Source organism: Bos grunniens, chromosome 28 (genome assembly GCF_055505025.1).
Source record: "Bos grunniens cultivar Pamir isolate PY7600 chromosome 28, Bosgru_T2T1.0, whole genome shotgun sequence".
NCBI lineage: Eukaryota > Metazoa > Chordata > Mammalia > Artiodactyla > Bovidae > Bos > Bos grunniens.
The window spans coordinates 1216889-1230050 of NC_141192.1; the positions used below are offsets into that span (position 1 = coordinate 1216889).

Here is a 13162-nt window from a genome sequence, read left to right on the forward strand (position 1 = left end):
CACCCCTGTGCCTGCTGCTCCGGGGAGGGGCAGGCTGAGAACCGCCCCTCCCTGACCCCACACCCCTGTGCCTGCTGCTCCGGGGAGGGGGGCAGGCTGAGAACCGCCCTTCCCCGACCCCACACCCCTGTGCCTGCTGCTCCGGGGAGGGGGGCAGGCTGAGAACCGCCCTTCCCCGACCCCACACCCCTGTGCCTGCTGCTCCGGGGGGGGGCAGGCTGAGAACCGCCCCTCCCTGACCCCACACCCCTGTGCCTGCTGCTCCGGGGAGGGGGGCAGGCTGAGAACCGCCCCTCCCCTGACCCCACACCCCTGTGCGGGGGAGGGGCAGGCTGAGAACCGCCCTTCCCTGACCCCACACCCCTGTGCCTGCTGCTCCGGGGGGGGGGCAGGCTGAGAACCGCCCTTCCCCGACCCCACACCCCTGTGCGGGCTCTTCCGTTAGTTCCACACCACAAGCATTCTCTCCACGAAGGGAGTGAAAGCCTCTTTCTTTGGATGTATCTGGAACCTTTAACTTCTAATGAAATATTTCACTTTCCTCTTCTGTTTTTATCAGGTGGTAATGCAAGCCACTAGAATAACAGGGTTTTGGGAAAGCAAGCTCCCAAATCTAACCTCCATTCTTGCACCCATCCAGTGCTTCTCCTCTGCCCCAGGGCACCTGCAGGAGAGTGGCTCTGGCAAATTCCCCAGCGCTCTGTCCAGTCTCGCTTCTCTCCACTTCAGAGCGAGGGTTTCTACCATTTCCTATGGGAGATCTGGTCCCAGTTTATCATCTCTGACATTTACAGCAGGAAGATTGAGGTCGTTGGGAATGCTGGGCTGGGAAATGGGGCCGGCTGACTTGCATGGACTTACAAGGCGAGTGGAAAAGATCCAAATGACTGAATACCTAGGAGATATCTGAGGAGCCATAAAGCAGTAATGATGGGTAGTCTTGGAAGGGCACAGCATACCTGTGGCCACTAGGCACCTGTTTGCAGAGCGATTCCTCAGCTGCCCAGTGACTGACAGCAGCCCTCCCTTTAGAAGAGGCACCAACGTCCGAGAGATGTGGCTGTAGAAACACTGACAACTCACCCTGGGGACACAGTGGGCAGGGGACAAGCTCTGTCTCCCCCAGACTGACACTATCTATTTCCCCTCTTCCTTCTGTCTCTTTCTTCTTTCATTTTAAATAACAGTCTTATTAAGATACAATTCACACACTATATAACTCACATATTTAAAGTATATAATTGAATAGTTTTTCTTATTCACAGATACATGCAGCATCACCACGGTCGGTTTTGGAGTGTTTTTATCACCCCCCTCCGCCCCACCCAGTCCCATACACATTAAAATCACATCCCCAAGAAAGTCGTGAAAGAGAAAAACAAATATTGTATATTAAGGCATAATATGGAATGTAGAAAAACAGTGCTAATGAACCTATTTGCAGGGAAGACTTAGAGAAAGGACTGTGGGCACAGCCAAGGAAGGAGAGGGTAGGATGAACTGAGAGAGTCATATTGGCGTGTATACACTATCATGTGTGAAATAGCTGGTGGGAAGCTTCTGTTCAGTGCGTGGAGTTCGACTTGATGCTCTGTTATGACCCGGAGGGTGAGATGGGGATTGGGGCGGGAGGCAGGCTCAAGAGGAAGGGGATATATACATACATGTTATAGCCGACTCATGTTGTTATACAGCAGAAGCCAACACTGTAAAGCTCCAACTAAAAATAATTTTTTTTAAAAACTGACAACAACAAAAAAAGAATCGCGGCCCCTTCTCCCACCCTCAGCCCATCATCAAGCAACCCCTTTCTTCTTATCGCTGTGGATTTTCCTGTTGTGGACGTTTTACTAAGTGGAACCATACAATTTGTGGTCCTTGGCATCTTTTACTGGGTATCATGTTTTCAAGGTTCATCCATGTTGTAGCATGTGTCAATACAGCACTCCATATAAGCTAGCAATTCCCCCACACACGTACCCAAGAAAAGTGAAAATGCATGTCTACACAAAAACCTGTCCATGAATATTCTCAGTAGCATTATTCATAAGAGCCCCAAAAGTGGAAACAACTCCAGTATTTGAGTGACGAATGGATAAAATTTATTTATGTAATTAAATATTATTTGCAGATGAAAAGCATGAAGTATTGATACATGCAGCAACATGGGTAACCCTTGAAGAACACATTGTATAATTCCACTTATGTGAAAGGTTCAGAGAGAAATGTCTGTAGACAGACCGTAGATTAGTGGCTGCCAGGGGCTGGAGGAGACAAATGAGGGCCAGTGACTGCAATGTATATACACTTTCCTTCTGGGGTGATAAAGATGTTCTGGAATTATTAATAAATAGTGCTGTTGGTTGCACAGTGTAGTGACTATGTTAAAAATCACTGAGCTGTACACCTTAAATGGATGCATTTCCTAAGTGAAATTCTCAACAGAGAATTTAAAGGAGTAGACGGAGGAAAAAGAAGAAATAAAGACTGAGTCGAGCTTTGGTGTTTCAGAGAAGATGGTAAAGGTCCATCTCTTCCTGCTTCTGTCTGCTAGGTACAACCAAGGCTCTGGGAATAATACAACAGGCAGTGAAACTGGAAAAGCTGAGACCCTTTTCTCCCACTAGAGACACTAGGGCAGCTGGGGTCACTGTGAAGGGGATCCTGTGACAACACATGTCTGGCCAGAGAAGCCCCTAGTGTCCGGGAACCTGACCTTCCCTACCTGTGAGGTCATGCTGGTGCTTTTCCTGGAGACACGTGTCCCACCTCCTTTGGTAGCACCAGCAGGATCAGTGGGAGTCCCAGAAGCACCAGATAAATAAGCAGACTGAAATGAGATGGCAAAAGCCTTGATGATTAGATTGTCATTGGAACTACAGCCCACAAAACAGACCAGTATCTGTGTGTTAAAACTGAACAGGATGACAGCCTGCTAAAATAAAAGATTTAAATAACTCAGTCTTCCAACACCAATCATCAGCCCACCTTTATGCAGGCAAGACTGAGTCTTTCAATCTCCATGGTAGTCTTGTGCTCTGGAAGCATAAAAGCTATGTTTTTATTGTACTTTATTTATGTATGTATTTATTTTTAGATTTTTTTTTTTTTATGTGGACCACTTGAAAAGTTTTTATTGAATTTGTCCCATCACTTCATGGCAAATAGATGGGGAAACAGTGGCTGACTTTATTTTTCTAGGCTCCAAAATCACTGCAGATGGTGATTGCAGCCATGAAAGTAAAAGACACTTGCTCCTTGGAACCCCACTCCAGTACTCTTGCCTGGAAAATCCCATGGATGGAGGACCCTGGTAGGCTGCCGTCTATGGGGTCGCAAAGAGTCGGACACAACTAAAGTGATTTAGCAGCAGCAGCTCCTTGGAAGGAAAGTTATGACCCACCTAGACAGCATATTAAAAAGCAGAGACATTACTTTGCCAACAAAGGTCCGTCTAGTCAAGGCTATGGTTTTTCCAGTGGTCAGGTATGGATGTGAGAGTTGGACTATAAAGAAAGCTGAGTGCAGAAGAATTGATGCTTTTGAACTGTGGTGTTGGAGAAGACTCTTGAGAGTCCTTTGGACTGCAAGGAGATCCAACCAGTCCATCCTAAAGGAGATCAGTCCTGGGTGTTCATTGGAAAGACTGATGTTGAAGCTGAAACTCCTATACTTTGGCCACCTAATGCAGAGAGCTGACTCATTTGAAAAGACCCTGATGCTGGGAAAGATTGAGGGCAGGAGAAGGGGATGACAGAGGATGAGATGGTTGGATGGCATCACTGACTCAATGGACATGGGTTTGGGTGAACTCCGGGAGTTGGTGATGGACAGGGAGGCCTGGCGTGCTGCAGTTCATGGGGTCGCAGAGTCAGACAAGACTGAGCGACTAAACTGAACTGAACTAAACTATTGAATTTGTTGCAATTTGTTTCTGTTTTGGGTTTTTTTTGGGGGGGGGGGCACAAGGTATATTCAATCTCAGCTTCCTGACCAGGGATTGAACCCACACCCCCTGCATCAGAAGGTGAAGTCTTCACCATGGACCACCAGAGAGTCCCTTTTGTTGTATTTTAAATGTTTCTTTTCTTTTTTTTCCAGATTGCAAAATGATATATGTATATTGAAAAAAATCCAGAAAACAGAAATAGAGAAGAGATTATAAATCACCTATAATCTCACAACTCAGAATATTTGTATGTATGTGTGCATATGTATCAGTATTACTCATATATCATTCCAGTCTCCATATTTTCATATACAGAAAGTTTTTTCTTTTATAGAAAATAAAATTACTCTATGTATAACATATTTGTAATGTATCCGTGCCCTATAGAATATTTCCATTTCTAACTCATTAAATGTTCTTCCTACATCACTTTCAGTGGTTGCATAGTATTTATCACATCCCTGTAAAGAATGTGTGTTAGTTACTTTTGGGCCACCTACTCGACGCTTACTCCTTGGAAGGAAAGTTATGACCAACCTAGATAGCATATTCAAAAGCAGAGACATTACTTTGCCAACAAAGGTTCGTCTAGTCAAAGCTATGGTTTTTCCTGTGGTCATGTATGGATGTGAGAGTTGGACTGTGAAGAAGGCTGAGCACCGAAGAATTGATGCTTTTGAACTGTGGTGTTGGAGAAGACTCTTGAGAGTCCCTTGGACTGCAAGGAGATCCAACCAGTCCATTCTGAAGGAGATCAGCCCTGGGATTTCTTTGGAAGGAATGATGCTAAAGCTGAAACTCCAGTACTTTGGCCACCTCATGCGAAGAGTTGACTCATTGGAAAAGACTCTGATGCTGGGAGGGACTGGGGGCAGGAGGATGAGATAGCTGGATGGCATCACTGACTCATTGGATGTGAGTCTGAGTGAACTCCGGGAGTTGGTGATGGACAGGGAGGCCTGGCGTGCTGCGATTCATGGGGTCGCAAAGAGTCGGACATGACTGAGCGACTGATCTGACCCTTGTACAGTACCCTATAGCTGCTCGATACATTTTGGATGAATGCATGGATACAGCTCTGTGGCTATACTGAGAGCCACTACACCTGATTAGTTTCTTTGTTGGCCCTCAGAGAAAGAAAGGGCCTGTGTCCAGGCTTCTGGGAAATCAGCAGGCAGCAGCTATCATGCGTCCCACGCTCACAGTTCTGTCCTAGGCGGGCGGTCCTTCTGCTCCAGTGTTTCTGAGTGGAGACGCAGCCTTGCTGCTTCAGGTCCCACAGGAAGGGAAGGCTCATTTATTGGCCCCCCGGAGAAGGCTTACTGCAATTGCAGAACAACTGTTAATTCTGCCCTCCCCTCCCAATTATACCTTCAGGCCATTGTACCTTCAGGCCATTGTTCATGTGTTCCTATTGTATTTCCCTCTGAAATGCCAATTTCCCACTGGCAAAGTCAAATCTGACACCAAGATCCAGTTCCAGGGACCTTCTCATTAGACCTTCTGTGACCTCCTCTGGCCCCTCCGCTCACTCCCCTTTACCCCTCACACTCAGTGCAAGCATCAGACAGAAGCCTTGGCTATCTGTTGAGTAAATGTGTTCCTGTGTCTGTTGCACTCATTAGACTGCAAATCCCCAGCCTGGCCTCAGTCCTCACTGAATGCTTTTTTGGAAGGATTAATTGGCAGGATGGGCCTGGTCTGCCTCTGCAGAGGGGCAGAGGGGCAGAGAGGCAGAAAGGCAGAGGGCTTCAGGCCCGACAGCACCTGACCTCGAAGCTCTAGAGGTAGTGAGATGGCAGCTGCCTGGAGTGAGGCTGGTGCTGCCCAGGGAACACGTGTGCCTCCTTTGCCATGCCTGGAAGCCAGAGAGTTGCCAGAAGCGGGAGAAGATGAGGATTCTTTGGCATGCTTCCTAACCATGCTTTATGAAAGGGAAAGTCATTTTTATTGCATTTATTTAGAGAAGGGGTTATAGGCACTTCATCTGGTGTTCACTTCAGAGCAGCTGTTCAGTATTACCGAGGAGAAAAGACGAGGGACTCATGCTCCTTATTCCAAGCCAGAGAATCCGAATCAATAGACACAATGGCGTCTCTCGTGACAGACACAGTTCCTGGAGCCGGGAAGTTTTCTCTCAAATCCCTGAGGTCTAAATTTCAAGATTTTTTTTCTTTTTACCCTGAGGCCTCATTTGGTCAACAGAAATTTCCTGGCGCCAATTCTGAGCTTGCTCAGGGCTGGGTCTGGGGTCTGGAGCTCAGAGATACATCAGAGCTGCCATATTGCAGTGGATTTTTCCACCGCAGGAGAAAATGCAGGAGCAGAGGTTTAGACATAAGCAAAAGATACAGATTCTGGCTAGCTTCAGTGGTGAAAGAATTTATTGGTTGTGTATAGACATTCCCAGTTCAAGCGAAGATTGGCAAACAAGACTTGGAGAACTAGCTGTAACCAAGTAACACCAGATAACAGGATACACAGCCAAGATCAGCCCCCAGAGCAGTGTTTCAGATGACTCTCCCAAGACTTTGACTGTCTTAATATTTTCTCAAGTGTCCCTGAATGTTTTTGTGTCTTTTTCTCAAGTTTCAAGGTTCCAAATGGAAGCGACAGATTGGCCAAATCTAGGTCACCTATCTGAACTCTGCATGATGGAGAGCAGGGAGGAATAGCTGGATTTCGAGTTCCTCGGGGAGTGGCAGGCCGGAGAGACCCTGCTCACAATTAGCACATCCACTGAGATGTCTTCCTTTAAAATTGATCTTTTGATTACAGAGGACCGTCGAGATTTTCTAAGGTAAGGATTGTATTCTATTTCTTAAGCTGCGTGTGAATTTTAGTAGGACAATATCCAAGTCAGTACAGTGGGATAAATCACTACATTACTCCCATGCCTCACCAGAAAGCAAGACTTGGACCTCAGCTGTGGGAAAGTCAGTCTGAAGATTCCAGTTTGTGGACATAGGTGCCTTTTGAAAATGTTTATATTTTGAATCTTTTATTTTCTGAAGACCTCATTTCAAATTCAAATTTAACATTCCAGTGGTCAAGGTTATCTGTTTTCCTGGGTTCTGTTAAGGCAGAGTTTGCTCAAATCTTACAAAGAAATACTTTGACTTGCCAGTAACTGGAAGAAATACACTTCTATCCTCAAGAGAACTTAAATCAAATCTCTGTGGTTTTCTAGCCTAGTGAAAAGACTTGGAGTTTGAAAAGAAGGTGGTCTTGAGCTGTCTAGTCACATCTTTCCTTAAATTACAGCTGAACCACAGACTTACTCTGTGGAGTAAAGAGTTGGTTGCCAAGGTTTTCATGGTGCTATCATATCTCCTTCCTTCACACGTGCTTGTTGTGACACCTCAAGAATACACATCTGATTAATGTCAGAAGCATTTTGGTATCACTCACACTTTTTATTAACAAGCATCCATTTTTCTCCTGGATAACCCAAACTTACAACTTTATCTAAGCATCACTAGAATTTCAGTTGCATCTGCAAATGTTCACGTATTCAGCATTTGGTTTTTGAGTGCCTACCAAGTTCCATAGTCAAGGGGATGGGGACAAATGAGATATGGAAATTCCCTGGAAATTATGTTTTGAGGTGGAAGACAGATCAGCAAAGGGTAACTAGAACTCAGAGTGCAAAGAGCTCTGGGTGGGTTAATTTCAGGGCACCACAGGAAAACGTTCCAGCAATATTTCTATTCCAGCCTGGGAGTCGAGGCAAGTGGCCAAGGTTGGGAAAATAAAAGTGGACAAAGAGAAAAAGAAGTATGAGAGAGAGTTAAGAGGGTAGAACTTTTTGGATCCTCGGCTATGTGGATCTGGAGTGGTGACAATGTGGGAGGGAAAAGAACAGGGAGGCCTCTCTGGGACTGCCCTGGGGAGGGGTCCCTGTCACCGATGTGAGAAACCCTCCCTGGGACTGCCTTGGGGAGGGGTCCCTGTCACCGATGTGAGAAACCAGAGGGTGAGATGTTTAGGGAACCAGAGCAGGGGAGAGCGTGAGTTCAGGCTCAGAAACACTATTTGTTGTTGTTGTTGTTGTTGCTGAAGGAATGTTCAAGAAAATCTTTCAAGTTGAGACCTTAAATCCTCAGAGTGCTGGGAAGATTTGTACTTCAAAGTCAGCAGAATATACCTGATTCACAAATGGATGAGTGAGTTCAGAGGAACTGGGTCTAGTGAGAGGAAAAGGCATCTAGAACAGAAGCACACCTACTGCTAACATATGGGTCACAAAGTGAAAGTCCTCAAAGGAGACAGAGGAGGAGCGAGCTCCAGAGAACAGCCAATACCTTGCCAGAACTTGCAGCTCCCTGGTAAATGTCCACTCACAGAATTCAGTGGCTCTTTGATTTGACTCAGAATTTATCTAAGTTCAGATGGGGGTGAGAAATGGGGATCAGGAGAAGAAAATCTACTTTCAAGGCATTACTGAACTAATACCAAACTGCTGGCAACATCTCAGCTGCCTAAGGCTGTGATTTCGTTTAAGGAAAACTGGAGCTTGACTAGGAATTTAAAAGGAAATCCTAGGGAACTAGACTATAATGGGAAATTTTTAAAATCTCTGGTATTCCTGGAGATCTGAAAGGCTGCCCACATGCACAAGGCTGTGCAAATGGGCAGAAAAGACCTAGGAGAGGAGAAGTCACCAGTCCAGTCTACAGGAAAAGGTTGTCAGACATTCAAAGAAGCGAGCAAGTACACGACATTCATAGGAGGAAACGAAGGCTGGCAAAGGACAGAAAATGTTTTTGAGGGGCATAGGATTTTACTTACTATGAAAAGACCTTTCAGAAGCTATAAATATATTCAAATAACTAAAGGAATGCATGCCTAAGGAATTTTTTAAAAGTATGACAATGACATCTTACCACACATGTCAAATAGAGTGTCAAATAGAATGTCAAAATAGAGAGGACTCACATACACTTCCGAAAAATTGAAACAGAAACTTTGAAGATGAAGTGAAAAAGTCACTAAAGGAATTCAAGAACAAATCTGAGTTGGAAAAGAAAGAATCAAACAAAAAATATAAAATCTCTCTTACAGGATTGCTATAAAAATTAAAGAGGATATATGTATAGGTACCTGACATATAATAATCACTCAATAAATAATAGCTGCTCTTATTTAAAAAAAGAATCAGTGAACTTAAACACAGTTCAGTAGAGATTACCTGGTCTGAGGAGCAGAACAAATAATGAAGAAAAATGATAGACTGTCCGTTTTGTGAGAAAAAGGCATCACATAATAAACCAGGCAAAAACTAGTTTGAGCAGCCTAAATATTCCTCAGGTGACGAAGGACCAACGAAAGTAGTGTATCTGCTCGCGTCCATAAGCTGCAGGGTAGACCAGGAGGCACAGGGAAAGCCAAGACCTACAGTTCAAGTCTGAAGGTCACTTGCCGAAGAATTCTCTATTGCTCAGGGGAGGTCAGTCTTTTGTTCTATTAAAGTCTTCAGCTGATTAGGTGAGTCCCATCCACATACGGAGGGCAATCTGCCTTACTCGCAGTCCACTGATTTAAATGTAAATCTCATCCAAAACCACCTCAGAGAGACACCAGAATAATACTTGATCACAGTCTTGGGCACTGGGGTGAGTCAAGTTACACGTCCTCAGCAACCGGAGCCTCAGAGACCTGTAGAACAGTAACAGATAATTCAACATTTGTGTTATCAGAACTCCAGAATAAAGTGCAAAGACAGTGGGACTGAGAGAATATTAAAGGAAATAAAGGGTAAAACTTCCCAAATTTGGTGAAAGATAAAGCCCTGCGGATTGAAGAAGCTGAGCAAATTAGGAACAAGATAAACCAAAGAAAGCCATGCCAATACACGTTGCAATTAAACTTTAGAGAAGTGAAAACAAAAACAAACCTTAAAAGCAGCCAAAGAGAAACAACACACAATCTGGAGAGGAACTCCACTTGTAAAGACAGTGGATTTCTCAAGTGAGACCATAGATGCCAGAAGGAAGTAGCGTTTTATTTTAAATGCAAGTTTATTTTGAGATATAATTAACATACCACAAGATTCACCCTTTTAAAGTGTGCAATTCAGTGGATTTTAACATGTTCACAGGGTTGTGCAACCATCATCCATTATTTAATTCTAGAAGATTTCAACCCCATTAAAAGAAGCCTTGTACTCATTAGCAGTCACTCCCTTCTCCTCCCGCCTCTCACTTCCTGGCAGTCACTAATCGACTTTTCCTCTCAATGAACTTGCTCATTCTGGACAATTTCTGCAAATAGAATAATATTATACGCAACCCTTTGTATCTGGATCTTTTCACTTATCTGAATTGTTCAAGATTTGTATGTAACTAAATACACACACAAATGAGTACAGGGAAAGCTAGCGAAATCTGAATAAGATTTCAAAGTCAATATCATACTTGTGATATTGTACCATCGTTTTGCAAAATGTTACCATTGGGGAAACGGGATAAACAGTACATGAGATCTCTCTGTACTATTTTCTATAACTGCATGTGAATCTATAGTTATCTCAGTAAAAGTTTGATCTAAAAGGCCAAGAAAAGGTAGAAATTATAGGGAGAGAATCCAGTGAGCGGTAAGTAAGAAGATGAGAACGTCAAGAGGTTTTTAAAGAAAGGGAGAATGCAAATTACATTTCAGATGCGTTATTCCAAGAAAGAGAGAAAATTGTAGGTCATGCTTTTTACTTTCATTTACTCTGAGCTCAGACTCACCTACCTTTGAATGGGCTCCACATGGTCACCACTGCCCAGTCTGTACCCTCCATGCCGACAGGCTGACCTTTGATAATGGACCATCCCAGGGCCCAAGGGGACACCCTGTAAAGTTGAAGGAGTGAAGTTTCCACTCCGAGGTCAATATTCCTCTAGATATTAGAGGTCAGATCTAGATCTGCAATCAAGCAGAAATGATACTCCTGAGTCCCCTACTCTCCACATTACTTGGGAAGAAAGCACAATTACCCACTTGCCCTGTTTGGGATTCTGGAATCCAAACCCTGAGTCTTGGGTAGCCATAGCAGAGTGGTGAGTGTGAGATTCCATAATTAGCAGCCTCAGATGGAGCCTGGGACCCTCACTTACCCACTGTGACCTCAGGGGACTCACTGTCCCTCTCTACACTTCTATCCTAATCTCTGAGATTGGGACACTGATGGGATTCAACTCAAAGGCCTTCCATGAAGTTTTGTTTTTTTTTTAAGATATGTAGGGCTCATCCCTCTCCCCTTGCACACTCTGGTCCTCTTCCCCAGGGTCATCCATCGGGCTTCCCCACTGGCTTCCTTCCTAGACGTTCTTTGCTTCCTCTCCTCTCTAGGAGGATCAGAGCCTTCCGCATGAACTTCCTGTGAGGTCAATGCTGAGCAGAGAAACAGGCCTGGAGAGTTAACTGTCTGATCTGGATTAAGAAAGAGAGGAACAAGGGGATCATCTGGCAGAAATAAGGGCAGGATCGGCATGGGGGCCACGAGAGCCTGGGGGCTCATCAGTTGCCTTCATCAGAGTTATCCATCCCAAGATGTCTGGTGACTGTCACCAGCTCTAGGCTCATTTAACCAAGTGCAGTGATAGTCTTGGCCCAGGTATAAGGGAACCGTGGCTGAACAAGATGCTTACCCCCACTGCTGGTGCCTGGGGCCAAGGAAAACCTCGGGATCTCCAGGACCTTGTTGAACTAGGGGCATGGGGTCTCACATTAGCCAGGACTTGAGCAGGATTCTGAGATAAGCTACTTGATGAGAAGTGGCATGCTCTGGAAATGTGGTTCTTTCTAGTTTTCTTCTGTTTTTTCTTTGCTTTTCTTGCAAACAACCCCTGGGCTTTATTATAAATAGGCTGAAATTTCCCAGAAAAGCCATGTAACAGACAGTAGTTAGACAGCAGCCCAGGCCTAGGCCACCCAGCATGCATAGCCTCCATGTGCCAGGACCAACAGACAGTAGGTAGATCTACTGACCAAAGCCTGCCTACAGTCCACCGATCTCGCCCCACAGCCCCCTGGGCAGCCACTCCCTTAGGGAGGAGCAGGTCCCCTCCGGGCACTCTTGGTCCACTTGGCGTTTGTTGGTGGTTCTGTGCACCTGTGCCCACTCCAACACCTGACTGAACATCCCAGGCCACAAACATGGCCAAGTGCGCCATCTTGGGCTTGACCCTGGGCAGTGCCACTCGCTGTGGCTTTCTGCTGCCGTGGTTCCTTCTCAGTATTCCCAGTCCCAAGGGAGGACTGACACTTCAACCTCCACCCATAGGAACGCCAACATATATAAACCTCAACCCCAAACTCCTAAAGTGTGGTGCCTGGTGGAAGAGATATATACTCAAAATCAACACCACACAGCTCAGAAGGGACCTGTGAGCACAGAGTAAGCTGGAGAGGCTCCCAGAGGGGATGATGGGGCCACCTGGGCATCACCAGGCAGAGACAGCACCAGCCCAGGGCCACAGGACAGTTCCTCAGGGACAGTTTTTCATAGTTGCCCACTGGTGACTGCCCTGCTGAGGATCCCCTGAAATAAGAGCTTCAAGACTTCCAGAGTTTCTTTCTTTCTTGTTTTGATTTCCAGAGTGTTAAAGACAATAGGACCAGGATTAATCAGGAAAAAACCAGTGATGAAAAGGGATGAATGTCTATCATCCACTTAGGAAGCTCGAGGTCCTTCTGAGGTGGTTCCTGAAGGTGAGCCATTCAGGAGCCAGGTGGGCCTCTCTTGGTCAAGGTGAGAAGAGGTGCCCATGGAGGGAGCAGGAGGCATGGGCAGGACAGGGAGGAGTTCCCCATCTACCAATGATGCAGAGATGCAGAGATGTGTCAAGTCAAAACTTGCAGCATCTTCTGCTCCCGTGGATGGCACAACCTCCTCTGAGTGACTGGTTCATCCACTCCTCACAGATCCCACTTCCCCAAGTCTTAATACGTCCCTGAACATACAAATGTAAACCTGATGGCACGTGAATACATAACTATACCTCAATTAGTGAAAATAAAGGAGACTGCTCTCCTGGAAAATGTAGAAGTGATTTCTATCTCAACAAATAAATCACCTATAACCAAAATGGAGGGCTTCCCAGGCGGTGCTAGCGATAAAGAACCTGCCTGCCAACGCAGGACATGTAAGAGATGTGAGTTCAATACCTCAGGAAGATCCTCTGGAGGAGGGCATGGCAACCCACTCCAGTATTCTTGCCTGGA

The 13162-nt window shown here is 45.5% G+C and overlaps 1 long non-coding RNA gene across 1 annotated transcript in view; it reads left to right on the plus strand.

Annotated features, from left to right (window-relative positions):
- The first annotated feature begins 6450 nt into the window (after window positions 1-6450).
- The window catches only part of LOC147342703 (uncharacterized), a 90579-nt gene continuing 83867 nt past the window's right edge, over window positions 6451-13162 (plus strand). Inside the window, exon 1 of the long non-coding RNA XR_015156626.1 lies at window positions 6451-6749. This is a non-coding gene — a long non-coding RNA (uncharacterized LOC147342703). The remainder of the gene's footprint in view (window positions 6750-13162) is intronic.